The sequence below is a fragment of the Equus asinus genome, chromosome 23, assembly GCF_041296235.1.
Source record: "Equus asinus isolate D_3611 breed Donkey chromosome 23, EquAss-T2T_v2, whole genome shotgun sequence".
Classification (NCBI taxonomy): Eukaryota; Metazoa; Chordata; class Mammalia; order Perissodactyla; family Equidae; genus Equus; species Equus asinus.
In genome coordinates this window covers 26,249,737-26,272,140 of record NC_091812.1, presented here as the reverse complement: position 1 = coordinate 26,272,140, position 22,404 = coordinate 26,249,737, and the positions used below count along the sequence as shown (strand labels likewise).

The window sequence follows — 22,404 nt, the reverse complement described above, 5'->3', positions numbered from 1 at the left end:
CCCAGGGCTAAGCTCCGACTCAGGCCAGAGAGAAAGTCAACCCAATGAACCGGGCAAGGAAGTAAAGGCAGTAGGAGACAAGAGAATTGGAGCAGGGACACCAAAACTGAGTGAGCACGTTCCAGATGGATGCTGCAAGGCTGAACTGTCACGGACGGAAGAGGGCTTCCCTGGGGCCCCCTCAGGGGCCTTTCTCAGGAAGAGGAAAAGCTAGAGAGGGCGTAGGTCATGGCATTGTTCTATAGTGGAATTTTGCCTGAAAACAAATAAGGAAATCTTTGTTTCCCATTTTCAAAAACATTGTAGTTTGGAAAATTTCACACACTCACAAGAGTGAAGAGAAGAGAATGATAAATCCTCATGTGCCATCTCCCTATTGCTACATTTTTGCCAATCGTCTTTCATTCATCCTCCCCCCACTTATTCATTTATTATACTTGCCAGAATATTTTAAATCACATTCTAGACACCAGGCATTTCATATTCTTCTTTATCCATCTCTAACTGGTCCTTCAAGAAGCATCTTTAATTGATAAGTAAATTGAAAAATTAACAAGTCTTTAATCTTATGTAATACCACGTTTATATTAAAAATTCCTTGATTGTCTCAAGGGTGTTTAGCTTTGACCAGGATCCAAACAAGATTCACATGTTGATTTGGGTTGTTTTGTCTCAAGTTTTTTTATTCTACAGCAGTCCCCCTTGCCCAACTGCCCTTTTTCCATGTCTTTGCCTCGTTGAAGAAACTGGGTCATTTGCCCTGTAGTGCGATGTCCCCATCTTGGATCATGTCAGTTAACTTGCTCTTCCATCTCTCTTATTTCCCCTAAACTGGAATATAGATACAGATACTTGATTAAATTGAGATTAATTTTTTTTTAGGCCAGGAATATGTCATAGGAGGTGCTATAAATAAAGTATTTATAACTCAAGGGCCAAATCTGACCTGTAGGCATGGTTTTATTTGGCCCATACAGTTTTTTATGCTTTATTTGGCCGATATAGTTAAAAAAGAAAAAGTTGAATTAGTGTCTGAATCAATCTGGGTTTTGGCAGGAAACAGATGGCACTCTCAAACGAACTCTTTAGAAGAGTACGGACAGAGTGAGGGGAAAACAACAAAGATTGGCAAGCCTTTCTGTGCTTGTAGCCGCAGGGCCATTCCACATACCCAGAAGGGCTCTGGACAGGAGCCTTTGGTGGAGGACAGCAGCCATGGTTAGTCCAAGCCAACAGAGGGAGATGGAGAAGACACTCCTCCCTAAGTGTCCTCCCTCCCGCTGTGACCCACGGGCTGGTGACTCCCACTGGCTGAGCCCAATTAGGAAGTGGAGGGCAAAAAAGCCCATTGATACCGTCCCTAAGGGCCAGCCTCCCGGCACAGAGCCGGGTCAACAAGGGCGCAGAGTGGATCTGGAGGGGCAAATACTTGCTGATACTTACAAATTGAAAGATTTTTATGTAAAATTTTGGATTTCTAGCCTTTCTCATCATATGAGATGATCTGGTAGCCTCGAGTCCCAGTGTTGTCTGTTGCCTGGAGCTGACCAGTGCGACATAGAAATGGTGCTGTGGCTCTCAGACCCTCCCCAGAAAGAACAGGAGGGGAGAGAGGAGATAAGCCTGGAACTGGACTGATTATCCCCCTAGCAGAAGGTAAGTAGATTTTAATCCAGAAGGAGTGGAGTTTACTTTGAATTGCTAGATTACATTTTCTGCTATTAGATGAAACGGAAGCTCATGTGAATTTAGCTCAGTTTGATTAGAGAAAAATAAAGAAAGAGCATTTCTGCACACTTGAGTATTACATTAATATGAAGCATTATTATCATTGTGGCAACAAGAAAAAGCATACAGAAAAGAAAAATCTCATATATTTAGAGGTGTCCTGAATACTCATTTTGGCTGTTTGCTAAACGACCATGTGTTAAAATGGATATTCTGCTGAAGACAGTAATCATATTTCAGAATGAACTTCTAGCCTACAGGAATAAATCTGAAAATATTTACTTAAAAGCAATTATTATGAAAATTTTATTCTTGAAAATCTTAGTAACCAAAGTAAAATCTTTGACATTACAGTTCAGGGATGGTCATTTCTCAGCACTGCCAGCTCCTAGGCTGTTACTAATGTCACTATTCTGAGCATTGCTGACACTGAATATATAAGGCCACCATATACAGTACCTCAGGTTGTACACTGCACGGTGGTAAGTAGTGCCATTTACTTTGTGGGCTCTGTAAACAGGCATTTTTCTGTTGCTTTCTCCTCTTCTTTATGTTATTTATTACTTCTGAATTAAAGTTGATTAATCATGGATGTTATTATATATAATTTAAAATTATTCTTCCTTGTGAAATGTTGAAGTGTAAAATGAGTATTCTGCTTTCCTCTATCGTGAGAAGAATTCATAAACAAGAATTTTCCTTTATACACTCATGGCCCAGATAGAAACTGATAAGATTAAATACAATTCTTAAGAATTTAAGAATGTAATAACAAGGTTATTGTGTGTAAAATTACAAATGAAAAATTATTAAACAATTTTGCAGATGTTATGATATTATCTAATCTGGAATATTCTACCTTTTATGACTTAAATTTATATAGGATTTGTTGGCTCAAAAACTATATAATACTTTTCCTAAATGTTTCTAGCTAATGCACTTTCTTAGATTGATACTTAACAAAAATATTATTTTCCTATGCATCTAATTATTTGAAAATTCCCTACATGATTTTGTACATAATTTTAGTAACCTTAAAAATCACCATTAATTATCATAGCATCATAGCATGTAGCGTACAGTAATAAATCTGCATTTATTTCAATTAATAGAATTTCAATATATAAAGCACATAAGGGTATTTTTCACTTTAAGTTACCTGCAGAATGAAAGCAAATATTTGGGCAATCACAGAAAATTTGAGCAACAGGCCTTATTCCCATAACTGAAGTTGCTATGCTGATCACGTGTGATGGTGACCACCTGAATACCTGCTCACTGGCCAAGGCCAAGTTCAAGGATGAGAGAAATGAGAGAGAAAAGGGCAATCAGCTCTTCAGGCTTCCAAAGGCAAAGACTGAAGCCAGAGCCAAAAAGCAGATTTGTGCAGAATATCAAGCAGAAGCCTACAGAGGTGCAGCCCTACTTGTTATCTGAAAATATTATTCCTTTGCGTGAACTTAAAAATAAATGAATGACTCTGTGAAAACTCCTAGATGTCAGGACAGAAGAAGCAGCTAACATGGATTGAGAACTTACTATCCTGCTGGTTACTGTGCCATAAACTCTACCTTCATCGTCCAGTTTAATCCTCCTGACAACCATGAGGTCAGTGCCATTGTTGTGCCCAGCTCAGTAACAAGAAACTGAAAAAGAATTTTTTAAAAAATTATACTCCTTGCGGGAGATCCACACCCAGAACCTACTTTAGTTTAATATTTGCGCAGTTCAGGTCAAGAAGTTGCCGTGATCTCTCTGCGTTCATAGAGAGGAAGGGAGAGAAAGGAGAATGTGTGTCTATCCCAGATACCTGAGTATCCTAGGGGCCCACCGCCTGACCCAAAGCTAGCAAATGATGGGCAGCTTGAAGGTATGGAGAATGTGGGTCAAAAGCAAGGGTGGGAATGATGAGACTAGTGACCAGGAGACAAACAGGAGCCTTGGGTCCCGCTCTCCACATCTCTCTCCTGGACTATGGTACAAGACGGGAGATGAGAATCTTAAACTTCAGTTAAGAGGATAGAGACAGCCATAAAGCAAGGTTTCAGAGTGTCAAAAATGACTCAAACATTTCCCACAAAGCAAAGCATATATGATTTTGTGTACACAATCGAACTATTTCATGCACATGGAAATTTGAGAACCGCTGAGCAAACATAAAAAAAGGTAGAAAAAACATGGTCATGCGTCTAAGCAGTCAAACCAGGCTTTCTTTAAGATGACTATCAACTTCCTTGTGTTAATGGTAAATGGGTGGGAAATTCCAACGTGTTCACTCAGTTTCATTAATATTAAGGCTCTGTAACTTTAATGTATGCTAAGAGATTTTCCTTTCCTGTGGTTACTGTAAGGATTTAAGAAGTCACAACCTACAGGGGTTTTCAGTTCTACAGTCAGTGTAAATTAAAGTTACAGTTCTTTCAACTGTTCTGTTTTCTTTCTAGAATGCAGATCTGATCACATCTCACTCCTTTATAAAATCCTCCCGTAGACTGAGCTGCTGATCTTTGATTTCATTGTCAATAATTACAGGAGACAATAGGTGAGCCGAAAAGCAACCCTTATCCCCGATGGAGACACATTCCACGGCCCATTCTCCCCCACACACAAACATGAGACCCATGGAGACACAGGTCAGTGTTTGGAGTTTATTGTTAAACTTGATTTGGTTCACCACTACATTGGTATGGTTAAGCCACACTGGGCAGTGTCACCTAATGGTTGCAGCCTCTATCACCATAGATGGCATAATCCAAGGCCGCTCAGACATCAGGAAAAGTATATGAATTTCTAGCAGGCATATTGAAACGAGAGTGTGCCATTCCAAGTATTTGTACACTTAGGAGGGAGGAGGGAGGTGCACATTCAGGAGGTGCTACTGATGGTGTCAGGCACGAGCCTTTTCAAAATCTGGCCCCCATCAACCTTCCGGCTTCATCCTCTGGCACCACCGATGTGTATCCCATATTCTCACCCCATTGAGTGACTTGGGCCCCATATAGTACCTCCATTCCTTTGCACATTCAGCACCTCTTGTCTGCAACTCCCTTCCCTCAGCCGTGCTTTCTAGAAATTTTCTTGGATGATTCTCTCAAATGACTTCTATAGAAATGATTCCCTCCTGATCCACTACCCCTCTAGAGTACCGTTCTTCTTTTGACATCTCATTTAAGTCAACTATCACTTTTCTTAACTGTAACGTAATTAATTATTTCCATAAAAAAGGAAAAAGGAAGGGAGGGATGAAGGGAAGGCAAAGGAGGGAGAGAAAGAAGAATAAAGGGAGGAAAGGAGATAGGCAAGGAGGGGGGAGGCAGTTTAGGATGGAGGATATAGATTATTATAAATGTAATATATGAGGCAGGGTCAGAATACCAAAAATATTCTTTCTTCAGCTATAGCTCCTTACTCTCCAGGAGTCCACAAAATCTCTTCCAGAACATCTAAAACTCCGTACTTCGCACTTCTCAAAGTATACTACCAACTTGTTCCCACGTCCAGTCAGGTTTACCTGACAAATTCATCTTTCTCTTGACTCTATTCTCTGTGAACTCTTACCCTGGCCTTATCACGATGAGAGCTCTCGACTGTGCCCCGCCCTGAGTCACACATAAGCATCCTACAGTAATTTGATTATGAAGGTCCCCATGCTCTTCCTCTTCCTCTTCATCTCCAGGAGTGGGCAACAAGAGGGTTTCTTTGGCAGAGAAAATGAATACTTGCTTATTTATTAATTCATTCATCCCCCGCCCCTCCCATCCATTCACTCACTCAGCAAACCTTTGCTGGGTTGTACTAAATGGAAGATCCTTGCCAGGAGCTACATAATCTACTTAGACTACAGATATGAATCGCTCTGCGACTCTTCTTTTGAAAGGCTTTTCTTTTGCTCTCTTCCTCTCACAAAAACCCACATAACTGTTCTTATCATATTTCCTTTGCTAGTCTCTATCTTATTCTTTTGCAACGATTTCTGATTTTAAAAAACATTTAACCATACAGCAACGGTCAAGCAGTCAGCAGCCACCTCAGTTCTGGGAGCATCTTTGTAATACTGAGTTTACTTTTCAACCCCTCAGGCAAAATTTTGCAAAGAAGACTTCTCTTGTCCAGGTTCCTTAGAAACACTTTGCCTCACCCAACTGTCTGGGGTGCTTTCCTCTCAGGTTTCTATTTTTGCCTTTGTCCCCCAGAAAAAGCCCCGACACGAGATGTGAGTTAGGGACCCTGTTTGGAGTGGTTTCCACACAGTAGCCAGGAGCGACCTTAAGGGGTGTTGGGCGTTACTGTGACCTGGTTTGGGAGCAGACGGAGAACAACCACATTATCCTGATAGACACTGGAGGAGGGAAGATAGCCACCTGGAGTAAACTTATATTACCTGCTTTCAGCTTCAGTTATTTCTTAAATGAATGCAAGTCAACAATTTAAGTATGAACCAGAAATGGTTCAAGAGGTAGTTCTTTCAATGGGAGTCCTTTCAGAATTCTACTTAAGTCGGAAAAGAAAGAGGGGTGGTGGTAGTATTTTGACTCTTATTAGCTTTGGTTTGCTTACCACGGTGGTCTAAGCTGTGCTTTGAAGCATCCCAGGGGCACTGTCAGGGAGCCCAGGCCTTTGGGACGGCGGGAATGGCCTGGCTCCAAAGCCCGCTCAGCCCTCCCATTACCATGTTATTCCCGTTTTGTCACTGTGCTGCTGCTGCCCATGGACTATTGTTCTAAAAGTAGAAACATATAGGTTCTTTGTACAGCTTTTCTCTGTTTATAAAAGCCAAGAATGTTTACTGTAGAAAACTCAAAAAAGAGAGCGACGTTAGCAACACAGCGGAGCAAGCTGTTCCCTTTGTCTCTCCCCCTTTGAACTCTAACGAAATGGGCATTCATCGATCAGAGGATACCCAAACAGCACAACAGGCTGCCTGAGAAAACTCGAAAAAGGCAAAAAGAATAAAATTCAAATATTCTAATGTCACTTAGAGATAATCACTTTTAACATTTTGGTGTCTATCCTGCCTATGTATATATAGAAATATAGAAATTATATCCATTTTCATACAAAATTAACATCACATTATACATCTTAATGTGTAACTTTGTTTTTATACCTATTAGGTGTGAAGTTTTTCTTTTAAGCATTGATTTTTAAAGATTTCAGTTTACAAACCGTACAATGTTTTATTAATGCTATTAGACAAATGCAAATAAAACTATTTTATAAAAACGCAAGGCACTAATTTAGCTTGTTTTGATGGGTATAGTCCTACATAAACCCACCAGTCAATATTTTCTGGACATCAAAAATTTTCTCTAGCTTAAGAATTAGAAAATAGCATTTTTTTTTAAATACAAGAATTTCTCAGCAGTTTTATCTGAAGATTATTAGCCTTTTAGGCTGTGAACATTTTAAGGATTTGATTCATAAGAACATTTACATTGACCTTTTGCTCAGTTTGCTTTGGAAATGTACAAGATGTGACGGATCTAAGCATCAGTAAATGCTTTTAATAAAAAATAAATTCCATCTCTCCTGGGAAGAAGAGGTCATATTCTTTATTTGAACAATGTTAGGTAGCTATAAGTGAAAAGAAAATCAGAGAAATTACTGATTAAGAAGAACTTACATTCTCTTCTCCTAAATAAATGTACCAGTTCACCTTTATAGCCCCCTCCATCCCCCAAGGAAACGCTGTTCTGAGACAGTCACAATGTATTCTCTGTTGAAAATTCCTCTCTTTTGTACAATGATAGACATCTTGAAACACAGTCAAACATACCAGTCAAAATTATTGAATTTTCGTAAAAAGCCTGTGAGTTGGGCAGGCTGGGGTTAATGTTCCATTTTATAGGGGAGTTGGTTAAACCAACTGCTAAGATGGCCCCCAAGAACACCCACGTGGTATTCATGCCCTTGTGTAATCCTTGTCTCTTGAGTGTCGGCTGGATCTAGTGACTTGCTCCTAATCAATAGCATGTAGCAACGGTGATGGGATGTCCCTTTGGGATTAGGTTAGAAAAGACTGTGATTTCTGTTTTACAAGCAGATGCTCTCTTGCTTCTCAGTTTGCAAGCTGCCATGCTGGGGAGGCCCACGTGACAAGGAACTGAATCCTACCAACAACCAGGTGAGCCTGGAAACGGATCCCTCTCCAGTCAAGCCTTCAGATGATGACAGCCCAGCCAACTCCTGACTGCAGCTTGTGGGAGGCTCCCTCTGTGCACACACACTCTCTTCCTTTCCTCATAAGAAAACAAGTCCTATTGGATTAGGGCCCTGCCCTTATGACCTCATTTAACCTTAATAACTTTGTTAAAGACCCTATCTCTGAATATAATCACACTGGAAGTTCTGGCTTCAAGATATGGATTTGGGGGGGTCACAATTCAGTCTGTAACGCTGGGTAATCACAAAATGTCTACTAAATTGAATTTACATTTTAAAGAACGCATGCAGTATCTGCTCAAACATGTAGGTTTTTTTGTTGTTGTTCTGGTTTGTTTTTGTCACCTCAGATGCATGTTTACAGTAACGTTACAGTTCAATCCCAGGCCTTTCTATTCTGTAGCACCAACATTTTCATAGTTTATCTCTGTTCTTTCCAAGTTATTTCCAGGGAACAAGATATTTGCCAATGAAGACATTGTTACAACCAAGCACATTTGTCATTTTTTCCCATGAGCTTTTATAAACACATCATGGTGAGATCAAAGCAGTTAATTTATCCTTGCTAAAAAAAAAGTCATTATGCTATCATTTTAAGCAACTCATTTTTAAATCCAAGCTGGTGATTTATTTACTTACTATCTTTTCTTTGTGAGGGATCTTTGAACTGCAAAAGTAATTAATTGCAAACAATTCAAATAATACAGAAATATTTTAAAAATGTCATCCTTTTTCATCATTCTCATTCCACCCCGACCAAATTCCCTCCCTTGAATTAACCACTATTAACAATTAGTGTGTATTCTTCCAGATTTTTTCTGTGCATGGATAAATGATTGATAGAAAGATGGAGAGATTAGATCCATCCATCCATCCATACATACATATAGTTTTCTTTTGCATCTTTTTTTATGGTCATCCTATGTTTGTTGTTCTGTAACTTCTTTTTATTGATTACCAATACACCAAGGTGCTGCTTCCTATCATCGCATACAGATCTGCAGAGCAGGTTGTCTGAACTAGCCCTAAGCAAATGCCCAAGGCTTCTACCCACCTACACGCTTCTTTTCCAAACTCTGAGAACGTGTGAACAAGACCTGCAAGGGAGAAAAATCTCTTAGAAATTAGAGTTCTCAGGGCTGGCCCCGTGGCCGAGTGGTTAAGTTCACACGTTCCGCTTCAGTGGCCCAGAGTTTTGCTGGTTCGAATCCTGGGCGTGGACCTAGCACCACTCATCAGGCCGTGCTGAGGCAGTGTCCCATGTAGTGCAACGAGAAGGACCTGCAACTAGAATACACAACTATGTACTGGGGGCTTTGAGGAGAAGAAGAAGAAGAAAAACAAAGATTGGCAACAGATGTTAGCTCAGGTGCCAATCTTTAAAAAAAGAAAAGAAGGAAATTAGGGTTCTTGTAAACTTAAAATCAAATTGTTGCTTTATCCTGCTCCCCAATACCTCTTCCAAATCTTCCATGTATTTAATTATTTGTGGTTTATGTGTATATGTATGTATTTAGGCTTTGCTTGCTTCACAAATGATTTTTTTTTTTTGAGGAAGATCAGCCCTGAGCTAACATCTGCTGCCAATCCTCCTCTTTTTGCTGAGGAAAACTGGCCCTGAGCTAACATCCATGCCTATCTTCCTCCACTTTATATGTGGGACGCCTGCCATAGCATGGTTTGACAAGTGGTGCCATGTCCGCACCTGGGATCCGAACCCTCGAACCCAGGGCCGCCAAATCGGAACGTGAAAACTCAATTGCTGCGCCACGGGGCCGGCCCCACACAAATGATTTTTGATTTATACAAATATTATTATGAAGCTTGTTCTTGCCTATCACTGAGAGCAGGGTAATTCCAGATTCCAGAGCAATTCCACCTTCTGAATTATATACCACTGCGGAAGGAGGTGTAATGCTGAGCAATAAGAATGTAAAAGCATTCAATTATCACAGCGACATCCCCCTTAATTTGATTGCTGCAGAGCTGTCAGAGAAACTGCCTGGAAAATGGGAAATGAACTCAGCATAGGTAGAAAGCTGAAAGGCATCAACAGATCATGGCATCTCGTCTCTGCATAACAGCCAGACAGTGAGTCATTATCGGGAATAGCCAACCAGTTCCCTGTCTTTCTTCTGCCTGCCCGCCCCGTCTTGTGGAACTGTAGCTGTATGGCAAGTTCACGGAAGAGGAACTGATGAACAGAAATGAAAGTGGCAGCCACCAAAAGCAGAATACTGCCATCAACTTTAGAGTAGATGTTGATGGATTACTACATTTTAGAAATTACTAAATTGTGTGCATCTACTCCAAGGTGGCCATATCAAGCCATCAACACGCCGTGGAAGGATGCCTCCCTCTCTGCAAGGGGCTGCATTGAGGTGTTGCCTCTTACACTTTGATTTTTCTTTGCTTCTGCTGCTGCTCCTTCTCTATGTCTGCAAATGTCCACAAAATTCAACGTTCTGTTGAAGTTCACCTACTTCAAGTCCACTCCCTCTCATGGAGGTATTTCCCTTTTCTAAACTCATAGCGGAAGTTAGCTATACCAAGCACTTGCCAAAATTTAAGCATTTTTTGGACATATTTTATATTGTTGTCTTGTAATGTGATTTAATTTTCACAGTTTTACTTCTCAATTCCCTAACTATGATGTAAACATTCTTAAGGCTTTATAGTGTATGTGTTTTAGAAACTTCTGACAGTTTGCAACAGGCTTCCTCCAGGACCAGCTCAAAAAGTACCTTTTCTATGAAGAATTGCCCAAGCATTACGGTGAGATTTATTTCTTAGCATTTTTTTCAGTGTGAACTTGGACAGTTCCTGCAAAGTAGGAAATGAGAAGGCATGGTGTTTTTCTTAAATGCTTAAAGAAGAAACGAAAGCTTGAGGTTGGCAAATTCTTGGACACAATTTAAGACTAACACCTAGCAAAAGCGTGTTGCAAAAGGCAGATTCTGATTTAATGGGCAGCAAGTCCGAGAAACATACAAACCTGCAGAGTTAGAACTGGAGGATAAACGTAGAATTAACGTATGCCGTTGGCACATGCACACAGGTGGTGTCCTCTAAAAGGAGAACATGCTGTTTATCTCAGGGCCATGTTCCCGTGAACAGCAATCCATTTACAATTAGAACCATTATGTGGTTCAGCCATGTCTCAGCTAGTACAGGATAATTTTTTCCAGTTTTTTTTTTAAAGATTTTATTTTTCATTTTTCTCCCCAAAGCCCCCCGGTCCATAGTTGGGTATTCTTAGTTGCGAGTCCTTCTAGTTGTGGCATGTGGGACGCCACCTCAGCATGGCTTGATGAGCAGTGCCATGTCTGCGCCCAGGATTTGAACTGGCAAAATCCTGGGCCGCAGCAGTGGAGCAGGTGAACTTAACCACTTGGCCATGAGACCAGCCCTAATTTTTTCCAGTTTAGATCCCTTCTCATATTTCTTCATGGTACATAAAATATATAAGCTTAGAAATACACATGCATGCACACACACACATATACATAAACATTCTAAATAATCGTGTGATTTAATCAAATTAAGATGGAGTTTCTGTTATAATACCACCTTTCTCCCCTTAAAGTGCATTAATTCAGCACTTAAGTTTCAACATGACTTCACAGTTCTCTACTTATTATGATTGCCCTGTGTGATAAGTCCTGTTAGGTGGGATAGTAATGCTTCCAAAATCCAGGGCATCTTAGATTTCAAGGCTCTCCTTTCTCTTGTTACTGGAGGTTAAGTCCCTTTAGAGTGAACACAACAAGTCTTAGCACTATTGTAACTCCTGGCGTTTAGCACGTTGCGCGGCATATTCACGTTGGAAAGGTAATCTTCCGCCTCCTGAAAACTCACACATGGTTGTGCTCATGTGTACATTCATGTACACACATACACACACGTAATTTATATATAATAGAATTATGATTTTAAAATAATCTGCTCTTTTGGATTCTCTATGCCTCTGCCTCATTCCATTAGGATAAGTATTGATTTGATCATCACCAGATGTGCTCTTTTGCATTGATCAGCATGTTGGTGCAGTGTAGTGTATCTCAAATGTGGCTATTTGTTAGAACCATCTAGGAAGTTTTGTAAAAATCCTGATGCTGGAGCCGGCCCCGTGGCCGAGTGGTTAAGTTCGCGCACTCTGCTTCAGCAGCCCAGGGTTTCACTGGTTTGGATCCTGGGTGCGGACATGGCATCGCTCATCAGGCCATGCTGAGGCGGCGTCCCACATGCCACAACTAGAAGGACCCACAACTATAATATACAACTATGTACTGGAGGGGATTGGGGGAGAAAAAGCAGAAAAAAAAATCCTGAGGATTAGGCTGCACCCCAGACCAGTCGGTCAGCACCTGTGAGGTTGGGACGCAGACGTCAGTATTTTTAATGCTTCCCTAGTGATTCCTATGTGCTGCCAAACTGGACCACTGCTGCAGTAGAGAATTCTCTCCAAACAAGTGAAAAGAAACGTAAACATCCTAGATAAAAAGGCAACATCTGGAGTGGTGGAAAGAATGCTGAAGTAAGAGTCGGAAAACTTGGATCCAAGTTCCAGCTCTACCACTTACAAGCTATGCGACGTTGGGCAGCATTCCAGCTGCCTGTTACAGTGCAGCAAACCACCCCCAAATCAGTAGAGTGAAATAACATTTGTGAGCATTTCATTATGCTCAGAAAGCCCATAGTTAGGAATTAAAGAAGTGGATGGTGGGCATGAGTTGTCTCTGCTTCATAGTGTTTGGAGACTCCATTGAGAAGACTTGAGTGGCTGGGAATCCTCTGGAAGCTTCTTTACTTACTTGTCTGCCACCTGGGCTGGGATTAGTAGGCTCGACTGTGACTGTGGACTGGAGTGCCTACATGAGGCCTTTCCAAGTGGGTTGGGCTTCCTCACAACACGGCAGCCTTGGGGTAGTCGAACTTCTTACCCAGCAGCTCAGGGCGTCAAAGGTGAGTGTTTCATTAATCAAAGTAGATGCTGCATCACCTTTTCCAACTCAGCCTTGGAAGTCATATAGCATCACTTCCAGTGTACTCTGTGGAGGGAAGCAATCACAGGCCTGCCAGATGCAAGTAGAGGGGACATGGAACTCACCTCTGGATGTCAAGAGTGTCAAAGACTTTGTGGCTCTATTTTACTATTTCCACAGACAGGTTACATTCAGCCTCAGTTTACCCATGGTATTAATTATCTATTGCTGTGTAACAAATTGCCACAAAGCTGCTTAAAACAATACACATTTATTATTTCATAGTTTCTGTGGCTCAAGAATCCAGGAAGTAAGAGTCAGAAAACTGACTCTTAGGCTCAGCTGGCTCGTGGCTTAGCTCGTTCTTCTGAGCTCTCATGATGCAAATCCTGTTGCCGACAACCAATAACACGGCTGAAGCTGCAGATACTTAGTATGTTTGATCTATCTGTATATGCAATCAGCTCAATAAAATTTTGTCCCTCAATTGGATCAATTTCCAACCACTTTACTCTAGTTCAGGGCCACCACATTGCACAACTTCAGGGGGCACTATTCACATTTTATTCAATTATAACTCATTGTAGGTGATGAGAATGGGGCCTCTTTGAATTGTACTGCCTAGTTTCTCTGCCACAGGTCACAAAAATTACAAATGGAAAATGTATATCAAGAAATCTCAAGTTACTGAAGTCTTTCACTTTTAACAAAATCAGACTTTCAAAGGCCAGAATATTTTGGAAAAAGAGATCCTGTCTTAGATGTTTTGTTGTAGTTTGGTTCCTTTTCCTTCCCAGCATTCTTTTTTTTGGGACAAAGGCTCTTCTCCCACTTGAAGCAATTTTGGTGACTCTCTCAATGACCAGTGATTACAGGGGTGGGCACAGCATCCAGCCCTGACCAATGATGGCACTGCATTATCTGGATAATAGTGATTGGCCCAAGGGTAAGCATGTGATACTAGCAGGGCCAATCAGAGCTCTTCCATGAGATTTGATATGTGGACAGAGAGCTGTGATGATAAAAGCCTGGGAATGTTGGCAGCCATTTTCCTCACTCAAGGGAAATCCTGCCATGTAAAAGTAGATAGAGAGATTAAAGCCACATAGAGAATAAAAGTAAAGGGATGAGCAGTGGAGAAAAACATTCATGAGAACATCTACTTGAGTCCCTCAATTTACCTCTGATCTCCCAGTTATATATGCAAATAACTTGTCATGTTTTGCTCAGTGTAGATTGAAATTAGTTTCTGTGGCTTACATTCAAAGGAGCTTTGATTACAAGAGCCCATGATTGCAAGTTTTTCATTCTTCTCAGGAAACTTCTCTGAGTTGAGTCAGTTTAAAGCCATATAGCTCTTTTTTTTTTTTTTTTTGAGGAAGATTAGCCCTGAGCTAACATCTGCCGCCAATCCTCTTTTTGCTGAGGAAGACTGGCCCTGAGCTAACATCCATGCCCATCTTCCTCCACTTTATATGCGGGACACCTGCCACAGCATGGCTTGCCAAGCTGTGCCACTGGGCCGGCCCCAAAAAGCCATATAGTTCTATATTCTCTCTCAGAAACAGAAAGGTTTTCTTTATTTTAAACACTAGATCTCTGGCGTCATTAACTCACTTGACTCATGATATTAAGACAACATTTCCAGTCAATTCTTAAGGTTAAAAACAATATATAGCAAATGAAGTGGAATTTTAAAAATATCATCTTCATTATAAAACCTTTCAGGACACAGTTATTGGGAATAAGATAAGGGACACTTGTGTCACTACCACCAAATTTTACCAGATCGTCACACTTTGCCACATTAAGCAAATGGAATTTGATGAGGATCAAGGCTGCCCCAGGGAGAGAAGCCCAAGGCATCCTGGCCTACATATCAATCTATACCACCCTCCGGGAAGTACAGGACATCATGACCTGGTTCACATCTAAAGTTATATGACCACACAACCCCACCTGCACTGATACCATTTTAATGGCTTTTTTACATGATCTTTCCTTTGTCATGTAAAAAAAAAAATAATTCACATAACTATGCCTAATAAATTTAGCTCTACCCTCAACCCATTGCAGCCCTTCACTGCCCAAGGGTCCTGTCCCCACCCCTGCAGCTCTTACTGCCCATGGGTCCTGTCCCCATGCTATTCTCTGAATAAAAGAGCACTACCACCAGGCCTTGAGAGTCCGAGAAATCTTTCTTTCGACTCCTCGGCTCACCGAGCCGGCATGAGAATTCACCTCACCTTTTACCATGGCATAAATTCTTTCTTACATTAAGTGCATGACCAGAGAAAAAGCCAAGATGTGAGCATTAGTTCTCATACTAGTTCAGTCAATAATTTATTGGGTGAACTTGGACAAATTACGTAAACTCTTTGAGCCTCAGTTTCCTCATTGTCAAAATGGAGACATTAAAAAAAATCTGTGTTTAGCTTTTCTGTTTCTTGTATTTGACTGTTTCTTATTCATCATGTATTCTGATGCCTCACACAAAGCCTGGCACAGAACGGACATTTAACAAATAATTGTTAGGAAAACTGGATGAGTTAATGAACACATATTTACCTCATGGGTTGTCATGAAGAATATATAAGATAAGACAATGTACACATTATAATACCTAATACATCAGAGTTGCTCATAAATATTAGTTCTCTTCTCTCCTTTCATCTCCCTGGTGTTGAGACACAAACCTTTTACTGTGTCTGATGCTTTGCTCACCATTTCTCACACTAAACCTTCTTTATTCAAACCTTCCAGAATTCTCTGTAAGATGTCTGTGATGATTAACCCACTAGCTGCCGAGTCGTCTTCACTGTGTGTGGTGTAGCAGTGTTCCAGAAGGCCTTGCTCTGCTTTGCGTGTCCCTCTGTGTTTCTTCCTATTTGCCGTCCTCTCTCCTGATTAGGTCTCCTTTCCCACAGCGTCTAACACAGTCTATTCATTAAATGGGACAATAATGATTCTTGGACTTAAAAAAATTTACCTGCTTGGAGCAAAGTGGAGTCTCCCCCACCATGTTACTTCGGGTAAACCAACTTAAGGCACAGGCCTTTTTATTTTGAATTTGCTTTCTTCTGCACATGTGGGGCTGATTCTGAACTTCCTGTTTCACTTGAGGATAAACCACTTTTTAAATCTGAATAATGATTGCTAGCAATACTGTACAAGTTTACAGTTAAAATGGCTTTTCATATCTATTTCTCTGGATCTTCACAACATATTAGTTTAGCATGGCTTTTGGAGTCCAGCTGAATTAGGGTGGAATCTTACTGTATCACTTAGCAGCTGTGTGATTTTAAGTTAGTAACTGTAAAGGAGGAAGACTTTTCCTCTACCTAATGTGGATTCATCTGGCCGGAGAACGAATTAAATTCACAGGAGACAGAATAGCAAGAGAAAATTAAACAAAGCTTTATGAGGACCATGGCCCGGGGCCTTTCTTCCAGAAGGAAGAAAGGGCACTGAAGAAGTGGGGTGCACATAGTGGTTATATACCCCCAAACAGGGTGTTTCACATATGATTGAAATGTCCCTCCCACAATAGTCACAAGATTGCCCTGTCGGCACAGTGCTTGATGGACACAGCAGGTAGAGGGTCTGCTATCTTGGAGGGCGTAGCAGGAGGCAAGTCTATTGTCTCCAGCTGGGTGATCACAGGTGAGCCCAGCAATCAGTTCCTAGCCTAAGGAAAGATGCTTAATCCTTAAAGAAATGCCAACGTTGGGAGGGGGAGGGAAGTCAGTTACAAGAGGTTACAATAACCAAATGCAGATTTAAGTCCTTGCCTTCCCCATTGATTAAGAGTTTCTAGAGATAGGGTCATCTCCCCTTCTTCCTGGTACAGAGGGAGATATCTTTTACAGATGGAGATTTCCTTCACAATGTAAACGTCTCCTAACAAAGGGCAAGCAAGTTCTACTTTTCAGTTGCTTTCCTGTCTGCAAAGTAACGAGCCACAAATAATCATCATGCCAAAGAGACATATCTTGGAGTGGCCAATTCCAGGCTCCCACATTACTTAACCTCTTTGACCCTCAGTTTCCTCATTGTAAACTTGAAGAAAAACAGAATCATGCGCCTTAGGATGATTGTGAAAGTCAAATGATATATATAAATCATGTACCTTGGTCAGAATTTAATCAATGGGATTGAAGCTGTCAACCGTGAAATAACCAACAACCATACTATAGATGAGAGATAAGGCAAGTTTTACTTGAGCCAGGGTGAGGATCATAACCCAGGAAGGCAGTTTCCATAAAGAAAGTGTTCAGGAGGAGCATGGTTTTCAGTACAGTCTCTGTCTTTTTAGAACAAAGAACATACCATAAACACGCCCAGGAAAGTATTCCTCAGAGTTTCAAAGAGGTATTCAGTTGCAAATTAGCAGGTCAACATGACCTTGATGTTGGGAAAGACTGTAATATGGGCGTTACCCATAGGGCGTAGGAGGGGAAGTATGCATTCTTATCTTGAGAGAGTGCATTCTTTACTTTAATGGTTAAAGCAGATGGACCTCGTGTCTCATAGGCCATAAGGCAGGCTTCTTCACTTCCAGACAAATCAGTTTTGAACCAGCGTTGTTACTCCATATACCTCAATATGTGAAAATCTTTTGTCAACACCAACTACTGAATGGGAGTTATAATTATTTTATAAACAAGGAAACCAAGACACGGAGTGCAACAGAAGCAACGAGAAGACTGTGAATAAAGAAGAATTTAGATGCTAAATGCCACATTCTCTGCCCTCCCAGCAAAGCAGCCTGCAAAAATCTTCTTCACACTTTAATTTGATCTTTATAACAATCCGAAGAGGTTTATGCAGAAAATTACTCTTTAGCTCTGTGGGGAAGTGGATTTTAATGGATGAGTTTTGATGGCTGTTCAAGCTAATTGAAAAGGTTGGCCAGCATCACAACCCCAACAAGAAGAGAAGGAGAGCAGAAATACAAAGGAATAATGCATATGTAAACGGAGAGGATCTGGCCTAGAGAAGAGGAGGTGATGCTAACCGGAGCAGATGCCTTCAACAGTGACTCACAGAAACCAGAGTCTAAACTCTCTCACACCTGATACTCAAAGGCGGGTCTCTTATTTTTTGGTTATTTTAGTTAATTGTCCAAAAAGGTGAAAAGAGACTCCAGAGAAAGGCAAAGAACGATTTTTCTTCCTCCCTCAACCCTCTGCATGCTCAGGAGGCCAGATTGCTCTTATTATTATTTCAGGAATTGAAATATTTAATACAATAGGGAGCACTCACTGAGTGCCTAATGTGTGCTAAACACTACGAAAGGTAGTTTAGCTCTAATTCTTTAATCAATCTTTCAGCGTAAGTATTATTATTCCTTTATTATAGAAGAGAAAGAGTAGAAAAGTTTTCTGGTTATGAAGCAGTGAGTGAGGGTCATAGGTAGAAAAGAATTTCTGGCAAAAGAGAAGCTCCAGCTCACCCAGCTGGAATTCCCCTCTCCCCCCTTCCTCTTCTTCCCCCTTCCTCCCTGTCCTCTTCTCTCCCTCATCCCCCCTCCTCCCCCACCTCTCCCTCATCTCCTCTCCCTCCTTCCTCCTCCTCCTCCTCCTCCTCCCTCTCTTTCTCCCTCCCCCTCTCTCGGCAGGAGACAGCTATTTAGTTATTTATTTTGCGCTGCTGTGGAATGAGACAAGTATGTAATTAGCAAGAGTTCTGCCTCGAAGTACAATCGTCATCCTAACTGCTGTTTTGTGTTCTTACCCAGACAAATGTCCTCAGTTTCTCCAGTCAGCCCAGGTAAACTTTGGTTATATTTGAGGCCTTTTCCTGATAGTGGCAACAAGTCTCATACCTTCTGTGATTCTGGGGAGTGATTCCCAGGGTGTTATACTCACATTTCCTTCTGGACTGCTGCTCTGGGCTCCCCTGCCTGTCCTCTGCTGGCTTCTGAGCACCTCGTATGTTTCCATGACCTTCCACTCTCTCTCCTTCATGCTCTAAGGCACTCCTATTGCAATACTCTTGAGTGGTTCAGATTTTACTAAAAGTTAGGGATAATGGAAGTGAATTATACCTCAGGATAAGAGACAACCAAAAGTTGAGAGCAGACATCACTGGTCTTAAAATCCTTGCCCTTCTTAGCCACAGAGAATCTATTTCACACTGCCACTCTTCATAGCCCTGTCAACCACTGGGTTAGCTATGTGGTGGGACCCGTCATTCCCATGTCCCAATTATTTCCCTCAAAGTACCAGAAGTCAAGCTAAAAATCACTGTTGCCTTATCATGCAGAGGAACTGAGTCCCCTTTTATTCAATATCTTACATCCCCGCTAGCCTCGGCCCTCTCTTCTGTAGGGGAGGAAGACATTTCCTCTACCCTCTCTGGGTTCATCTGGCCAGAGAATGAATTAAATTCACATGAGACAGAATAGCAGGAGAAAATTAAACAAAGCTTTATAACATGTACACAGGGGAGAGGTCAGGCAAGCTGAGCAACTCCCCAAAATGGCTGAAGCCACCACCTTAAATATCATATCCAGCTAAAGACAAAGGAGGATGTTGGGGGTGGGGGGAGTCCGTTACAGGAGGTTACCAGACAAGCACAATAAACAAATGCAGATTTAAGTCCTTGCCTTCCCCATTGATTAAGAGTTTCTAGAGATAAGGTCATCCCCCCTTCTTCCTGGTACAGAGAGGGAGACATCTTTACAGATGGAGATTTCCTTTACAATGTAAATGTCTCCTAAGAAAGGGCAAGCAAGTTCCACTCCTCAGAGCCTCCTTCCCATCTGCAGTTTATTAAAAGTAACCAGCCCCAAATAATCCTCATGCCAAAGAGACATATCTTGGGGTGGCCAATGCCAGTCCCCCACACTTCCATCACCAGTAGGCATATTGAAGCATTTTCCAAAAAAGAAATTTTTCCCTGAGATAGTTTCTATTTTGACCTTTGGAGCGTATAAGCTGCTATCAGTTTTTCTCTTTTTTAATTGCATCTGGTTGTTCCTGCTATACTTAGATTATCTCTTAAGCATAAAGACCAGAGATCTCATTCTACTGTAAAAACTAACACTGTAATGAAGGAGCCAGGAAGGAAACATCACATCATGTTCTTCCCAAAGGCAGGGAGCATACCCCTCCTGGCATATCTTTCATGAGCTCTCAGTAATATCTGGGCAGCTTCAAGGCACTGATGCTGGTGGCTGTGAGGGAGAAGACATATTTGAAAGTTGAGGTGAGATCACCTTCCATCTTGAAATCTCCATCAATCTAACAGGCTCAGCCATCATTCCTGAATAGGCACACAGCATTCGTTTACCAAGTATTCACTGAGCATTATGAAAACATCACAGGCACCATTAAGCACCATTAAGCACCATTAACCTAATGGTCAACAAAGAATTAAAAGCCCTTGTGATGAAATACAGAGTTCTGTTCTATGGGCTATGGGAAGATGAAAGAGGGAAGTTACCAACTGGCTGAAAGGTTCAATGAAAAGTTCAACTTCATATTATCAAATTCCTTTCTCTTTTTTTTTTTTTAAGATTGGCACCAGAGCTAACATCTTTTGCCAATCTTTTCTTCTTCTTCTCCCCAAAGCCTGCCAGTACATAGTTGTATATTCTAGTTGTAGGTCCTTCTGGTTGTGGCATGTGGGATGCCACCTCAGCATGGACCGATGAGCAGTGCATGTCCGAGCCCGGGATCCGAACTGGCAAAACCCCAGGCGGACAACGGGGAGTGCGCGAACTTAACCACTCGGCCACGGGGCCAGTCCTGGTCCCTCCTTTTTCTTCTTTATCCCATTGTTTTGCCCCAGATGGTTACCCCACACTGTGGTTTGAAGGATGCTTCAGCTAAACTTGAAATTCACATGTATTAGTGTTCTGGTTCTTGCAGTTTTGGGAGAGAAGAGAAGGAAATGTGCTCCATGGAGTTGGGCAGCATGGTGGCCCCAGGATTCCACCCCAGGGACGTTTCCTTATATTATCTGTTTTCCACAGATAATTGGAGTCAAGGACCATACGATGTTGTGGAAGAGGCTGTGTTGGTTTGGTGGGAAGATTCTAGCGTTGACCCTCTGGAGACCTGGATTTTAGAACTCCCGAGCCATTCACTGACTGGATAACAAAATGAAGCTCAGTTTTCTCACTAGTATAATAACAGATTTTACTCATTGGATGATTTTAAAGATCCAACAGATTGGATGATTTTGAAGGTCTGTTTCAGATAGCAGATTGTGAATCATTACAGCTGTGAACATCATCTACGTTCTTCATTTCGAGCACCTGTAAAATGAAGATATTGGGCTCAATCCTCTTTGAAAGGCCTTATCTTACTCTAAAATTCCACGCTCCTATGACTACTTTTTAACTTGTACATAAACACATTTTGAGAGGAAATGCTTTTTGTATTACCAAGTCAATAAACTGAAAAGCAATATACAGCATCATCATACTGGCATTTAACTATGATTTTGCAATTAGTACAGGATGTCACAATGAGAAAGACCAGGAAATTAGATAACACATCCTAGCATCTTTTATAACGTTCCGTTTGAACTGTCAGAAAAATGGGTGCTTGACGCTGCAGATCCAAAAAGATTAGATGAATTGTTCTAATTAGAATTGAAGTTGATAAGCAAATTTCTATGAATAGTGAAACAGACTAAAAAGCTGATTTGTGAAAAAAAACGCATGGGAGAGAGAAACAAGTAAGGTCTTTTTTTTTTTCCTACAGTGTGTTTGCAAAAAAATTATTGATTGCTGTGGTTTCAAGCACTTGATTTATCTTTCATGACACTTGAAACCCAGTGTTTGCTCTACAGTTTTAAGTTTATTTGGTGTGCTAATAAAGGCCCTGGAGAATCTGAGGGAGAAGATGAAAGCAAATGAGGATTTGAACTGAAAACCAGGCCAGATGGTCATCGTGTCCTCCTCAAGCTGAACTTGAACCATATTTAGAAGTCTTTTTGAACAAGAACTGAATGATGAAAAGATTTTCAGAGATAATCTGATAGAAGCCATTCGGAAGAGGGCTGATAGGTTACTGGAGTTCTTCTGACCCGAAAAACTTATGGAGCTAAACAACATTGTGATTCAACTCTCCCATCTTCTGGTAGAGTGTTGGGAGCAAATATTTTGCATCATAAATATCATGTTTGGAGTTAGTTCTCATTATTTAGTTGGGCCTACAGAAAATCATTAGAAGATATTTTATCAAAAATTCAAAATGCAGGGGCCAGCCCCTGGCTGAGCAGTTAAGTTTGCGTGCTCTGATTTGGCAGCCCAGGGTTTCGCCGGTTTGAATCCTGGGCGCGGACCTGGCACCGCTCATCAAGCCGCGCTGAGGCAGTGTCCCAAATAACACAACTAAAAGGACCCACAACTAAAATATACAACCATGTACCAGGGGGCTTTGGGAGAAAAAGGAAAAATAAAATCTTGAAAAAAGAACATAATGCCTATGTTTAAAAAAAAAATTCAGAATGCATATTAATTTAGATGAAACTCAAGTTGGGAAGAGGGGAACATTTACACCTTGCCAGACAGCAT

At 41.2% G+C, this 22,404-nt stretch overlaps 1 long non-coding RNA gene across 3 annotated transcripts; it reads left to right on the top strand.

Annotated features, from left to right (window-relative positions):
• Positions 1 to 1,299: 1,299 nt before the first annotated feature.
• On the top strand, positions 1,300 to 8,606 carry LOC139041687 (uncharacterized). 3 transcript variants are annotated; one of them, XR_011497348.1, is made up of 5 exons: positions 1,314 to 1,656; positions 2,083 to 2,210; positions 2,884 to 3,336; positions 4,261 to 4,361; positions 7,791 to 8,606. It is a non-coding gene; the product is annotated as an uncharacterized lncRNA (long non-coding RNA). The 3 variants fall into 3 exon arrangements; XR_011497347.1 differs by lacking the exon at positions 2,083 to 2,210 and having other exon boundaries at positions 1,300 to 1,656; XR_011497349.1 differs by lacking the exon at positions 2,083 to 2,210 and having other exon boundaries at positions 1,378 to 1,656; positions 3,225 to 3,336; positions 7,791 to 8,379.
• Positions 8,607 to 22,404: the final 13,798 nt, after the last annotated feature.